The sequence below is a fragment of the Orycteropus afer genome, unplaced genomic scaffold (genome assembly GCF_000298275.1).
Source record: "Orycteropus afer afer isolate SDZICR_OR568_19922 unplaced genomic scaffold, OryAfe1.0 scaffold00019, whole genome shotgun sequence".
NCBI classification, from domain to species: Eukaryota; Metazoa; Chordata; class Mammalia; order Tubulidentata; family Orycteropodidae; genus Orycteropus; species Orycteropus afer.
In genome coordinates this window covers 5,095,483-5,101,368 of record NW_006921606.1, presented here as the reverse complement: position 1 = coordinate 5,101,368, position 5,886 = coordinate 5,095,483, and the positions used below count along the sequence as shown (strand labels likewise).

Genomic DNA, 5,886 nt, shown 5'->3' with positions numbered 1-5,886 from the left:
GTCATGCTTGGTAGGGTGGAGGGTCGACGAAAGAGAGGGAGGCCTTCAACGAGATGGATTGACATGGTGGCTGCGATGATGGGCTCAAGTATAGCAGGGACTGTGGGGCTGGCGTGGGATTGGGCAGTGTTTCGTTCTGCTGTGCATGGGGTCGCTATGGGTTGGAAACGACTTGACGACACTTAACAACAACAACAACAAATAAAAAATATACATGTATATATTTAAATATATCTTATATATTATACCCCCAGTATTTCAAATGCCAACAGGGTCACCTATGGCAGATAAGTTTCAGCAGAGCTTCCAGACTAAGATTAGAAAAAAAGGCCTGGTGATCTACTTCCAAAAATTAGTTAATGAAAATGTTATGAATGACAACAGGCCATCATCATCTGACTTCTTTGCTTTGGACACACTATTAGGTGGGATCAATCAATCAATGCCTGGAGGAGGGCATCATGTTTGGTGAAATAGAAGGCTGGCATGGAAATCCTTGGTGAGATGATTTGGAACAATCCCTGTTATGATGGATTCAAACATGCAGGTGATTGTGAGGATGACACATGACCAGGCAATGTTTCATTCTGTTGTATACAAGTTGCCATCAGTTGAAATCAATTCTATGGCAACTATCTATCATTCCTTTTTGCTCTCTCATTTTCTCTCTTTAGCCAAGAGACTGCTATCGTTGAGACCAGCTCAAGAGAGTCATAGGATTTGAGACTCTAAGGGCTCCAGTGGCCACCATGCCTGAGTTTATGTGGCCTCTAGCCAGCTACAGCAGTGTACCCAGTAACTGAGTTCTAGTCTGAAATCAGATTTCTGGTCGGCCTCTCCAGTTCTTCCTTCCTCCAGCCTAGCTGCCTTGGAATGTGGACAGGACTATGGTCCAGCAGCCTGAGAGGGACATAAAATTGGGGATCTTCCCAAGCTCCTCTGTGTGTTTCAGGCTTATACCTCACCACGAGCCCTCAGACAGACCATCTTTCAGAAGTTACTTATAATAAACACCCTGAGTCAATGGGTTTTATAGTTGTCTTTTTTTCCAAAGAAGTAAAAGGACAGTGAGCAATTTTTCCTTTTAACCATTGATATCCCTTAACCAGACAAGATTGTTTTCATTTCCATCTAGACTTAACAACTGTGGTTTCTTGGACACTTTGATTAAATAAACTTCTCACTGGCAAATAATAGTGATGGCTTAGCTTAATTGCTCAGGGAGGGTCTTTCCAGCCAACAGGACAATGCTTGGCTGTGGCAATCATTCATTGATTGAGTAGCAAAAGTAACTATGTGGTAGAAATTCAAATGAAATGACAGGGAACATGATGAAAACTGATCTCCCTGCTCCTCCTCCCCACTATTATCCTAGGTGCCTGCTGCTCTCCTGAGAGGAGGTAATCACTTTTCTCAATTCTTCCAGCTGGGCAGCTGTTCTAAGGGCCATGAGTAACCAGTTCCCAGCCTTTTCATTCAAAGGTATTCCTGGGGAGGAGAACTAGTGGGCTTATAAGAGAGAAGACACTGCTTCCCTAAGTTCAAAGATCCCACAGAGATATTAAGGGCAGAGGGGGGCTCCAGGCAGCAGAAACCCTAAGGATAAACCACTTCTTGCTCCTAATTACCTCCTCCATTATCCCCTTCCTTTTCTTAAAAACCCCACATCCAGTGGGGCTTGCGTCTTCCTTCACCTGACTTCATCTGGGCTAGGCACAGGGGGTCAGGGTGGTGAAGTGCCTACCACAGCAAGGGAGGGGTGCTGCTCCAAAAGATCCCAGTGCTAGGCTCCACAGCAGGCCATGCGTGGCTTCCACAGCATCCATGTCCCCTAGACCCCTTGCTTGTGCTGTATGCCCCCATCTGGACCCCTTCCACTATCCCCACCAGGAAAACTCTACCCTGCTTGGAAGGTGTGGTCTCCACCAAATTCCACATCACTTTTTCCCATATCTCTCTGCAGTCAAAAGGGATTACTCCTACCTAAACCACCAAAGCACCACCATCTTGTCTGACAGGACTTGCCTTTCTTCTTTACGCCACATCATCCCAGAATCTTCCCATATCTTCCCATACTGGCCCAGTATAGACCACCCAGAAGGTACTACTACCAGTTGCCACTGTGATGCCTCTAACTCATGGCTACAATGTGTGTGTCAGAGTAGAACTGTGCCATAGGGTTTTCAATGGCTAACTTTTTGGAAGTAGATTGCCAGACCTTTCTTCTGAGGCACCTCTGTGTGGACTGGAATCACCAATGTTGTGGTTAGCAGTTCAGTACATTAACCATCTGTACCACTCAAGAACTCCAAGGTGCTGCTAATTGTTTTGTAAATAGATGGAGCAAGTAGACTGGACAAAATAAAGTCAGTTTGGCTATATCTAAGCATTTCTCTTAGAAGGTTTTTACCTCCACTGAACTAAGATTTCTTTGCCTATATTCTTTAAGTGACAGGCTATGTCTGAGAGCATCAGCTAAGTACTGAATTTGTGCAAGCCCTTTCTCCCGAGTACATAAAAAGAATAAACAGAACAAGCAGCTATACCTTCCATGAGAATCAGGGAGTTTCTATCATGCCTCCCTGCTCTAAAGCATACTATGTCCTGCCTTATCAAGAGTAATGTTTCAATGGTAGAGTTCTCATCTTCCATGCAGGAGGCTCAGATTCAATCTCCAGCCAACGCACCTCATGTGCAGCCTCCACCTGTCACTGGAGACTTGTATGTTGTTATGATGCTGAGCTTTCAGACTAAGACTATAAAGAAAGGCCTGATGATCTATTTCTAAAAATAAGCCGGTGGTAACACTATAGAACACAATAGTCTGATTCACAATTGATCATGGGGTCCATTGCACATGGGGTTGCCACGTGTCGGGGCCAACTTGAAGGCTAACAATAACAACAATGAAACTTAACACTAGCAAGATGGGACTGAATTTCAAAATTAAGTTCTAGAATCTGAAGACCAAGAGGTACTTAACTCAATTTCTATAAAGCACTGGTTTTCAAAGAGCTGCATGCTAGGATCTCCTGAGAAATTCTAAAGTATTGATGCCTGCCTCTCATCATCAGAGGTTCTCATTTCATTGGTATGAGGCACAACTGGAGCATTTGGAGTTTTAAAAGCTCCCAGGTGATTCTAACGTCCATCAGATTTGAGAACTTCTGATGCAGTGTAGGGAGCTCTGAGGGTGCAATGCCTAAAGCCTTTGACTGCTAACCAGAAGGTTGGTGGCTCAAACCCACCAGCCTCTCCACAGAAGGCAGATGGGGCAATCTACTTCAATAAAGATTTACCATCTGGGAAACCCAATGGGGGTCATTATGAGTTAAAATCAACTCGATAGCAGTGGGTGGGTTTTGGATGCAGTGCAGAGGAACCCTGGTGGACCACTGCTTAAGTGCTTGGCTGCTAGATACAGTCTTATGTATATATTAGAATCCCCTGGGGAATCTTTAAGACTCATTTTGGGATCTTGTTGAAATACAGATTCTAATTCAGTATATCTGGGGTAGAAATGCAAATTTTCAGCAAGGGGTCCAACTGGCATGAACCAGGTGCAAGTCTAGGTTAAAACTCCCACCTCTACCCCAGAGACTCTGATTCAGTAGGTCTGACAGTGGGGGTGGGGCTGGGGCTGGGGCTAATAATTTGCATTTCTACTGAGTTCCCTGGAGCTCTGGTAGTGTAGTGCCTAAAGCACTTGACTGCTAACCAGAAAGCTGGTGGTTCAAACCCACCAGCCACTACTCAGAATGAAGGTTGGTCAATCTACTTCCATAATGATACCACCTCGGAAACCCAAGGTGGGGTCCTTGAGTCAGGTCCAACTCGACAGCACATAACAACAACATTGAGTTTCCAAACCAAACCAAACCCACTGCCATCTAGTTGATTATGACTCATAGCGACCCCCATTGGGTTTCCAAGGCTCTAAATCTTTACAAAGTAGATTGCTTTCTCTCCCTTCTACAGAGCAGCTGGGGGGTTTCAAATTCTGACCATCTCGTTAGCATCCAAATTCCCTACCCATCGTGCAACCAGAGTTCTAGTATATTCCCAGGTGATGTAAATACTGCCAATCAACAGAGCATGTCCTGAGAACAATTTCCAATGAGAATTCTTTGAACTCTAACATTGCACCTTAGGTGACAGCCCTGACTACACAAGAAATCACCTCAGGCAGGGGCCTTCCTCACATCTCCTTCCTACTCTAAGTCTCCTTTTCACCTGGTTTCCTTGCAAGGACCCCCAGCCAGCTTTCCTGACAAGCACTGACAAAGCTCAGCAAGCCCCCTCTCTTTTCCATATGACAGAGTTCAAATATTTGAGATAGTTCTCATGTCTCCCTTTAATCATATCTCCTTCTGCCCACAAATTCCAGGGAGAAGTCCAAACTAGATAACAAATGGCAACAGTTCCTGCCAAAGTCTTAGCCTGTTTAAAAAAAAAAAAAAAAAAAAGATTAAGGACACTGACATCTCGATTAAAAAAACAAACCCATTTCCGTGGAGTCAATTTCAACTTAGTGACCCTATAAGACAGAATACTCAATCGGGTTTCCGAGTCTATATAATCTTTAGGGAAGCAGAGTGCCGTATGTTTCTCCCACAGAGCAGCTGGTAGGTTTGAACTGGTGACCTTTCGGTTAGCAGCATCAAAATTCTGACATTTCTTTCTTTCTGCCTACATTCCTGAATTCCAGGTGAAACAGGGCAGAAGTGGTGCCAGCACATTCTGAACACAACATAAAATACAAGGGCCAGAAGTTTCAGCTACATACTATCATCTGATGGTGAATGTTCTAAGGAATAGACCAACTTCAGGAACAGTAATCACATTACTGCCACACTGCTAAATCCTAGTTTATAATCATTATTTTACACCAACAACTTGTTTTTGAAATTTCCACAGAAATGGGACTCTGGAGGCATTGTTACTGCTATTTCTTTCTCTCTTTTTTGAGGCTCTTAAGCAATACCTTTTATGTTTTTAGAAAAAAATTTCCTCTATACAAATTACAGCTTCTTACAGTTATCACTACTACCTGACATTCAAATTACAGATAAAAATACATTCTTTTGGCCTTCTGAATGATTATATACACAATTTGTCCTCAAACCCTCTCTGAATTTTGGCTAAAAGCAATTATCGTGTTAAGAGGATGGAATGCAGTTTTAACAATGCCAAGAAAGTATTGTGTAAGCAATTTTTACTAGTGGTATTTTATTAGTGGTGGCTTTGTACTTGATAATGGGTTATTGAAACAAGAAAAGAAGTGTACTTCACAGAATCTCATCTGGGATGTACAAGAAAAAGGAACTCCACACAAGAAGCCTCCTGATGTCTGTAAAGTGTGGATCCAGCAGGTCCCATCTCTTCCAGAATGTGTAGCTCCAGGAAGATGGCACCAGGGGAGAGACCCTGTGTCCCAGCTGTGTCCACCGCTGAAGTCACCACAGCAGTTGCCAACTTACCCTCTCCTTCCTGCCACATGCAAGCCAGCTCAGGCAGGGCGATATTTAACTTCTAGACTAAAACAGTAATCAGAAATAGCAAGAGTACTAAGTCCCCTGACATCTCTGTTTTCCTTCACTTTTTGCAGACCTTATTATTTTAGAGCAGTTTAAGGTTTATAAAAAAATTGTGCATGAAATACAGACTGCTTCCATATATGCCCTCTCTCCCAGGCACACTGTTTCTCCATTTGCAGATGTGGCACCACTCAAAATGAGGAAAAACAGCGGCAAACATGCATTAATAATCGGAACATGGAATGTGTGAATTATGAATCTAGGAAAATTGGAAGTTGTCAAAAATGAAATGGAACGCATAAAGATTGATATCCTAGGCATTAGTGAGCTGAAATGGACTGGTTTTCGC

At 43.3% G+C, this 5,886-nt stretch overlaps 1 protein-coding gene across 1 annotated transcript in view; it reads right to left on the bottom strand.

Annotated features, from left to right (window-relative positions):
* The window catches only part of ADAMTS17 (ADAM metallopeptidase with thrombospondin type 1 motif 17), a 918,064-nt gene that overhangs the window by 463,819 nt on the left and 448,359 nt on the right, over positions 1-5,886 (bottom strand). The window lies entirely within an intron of this gene.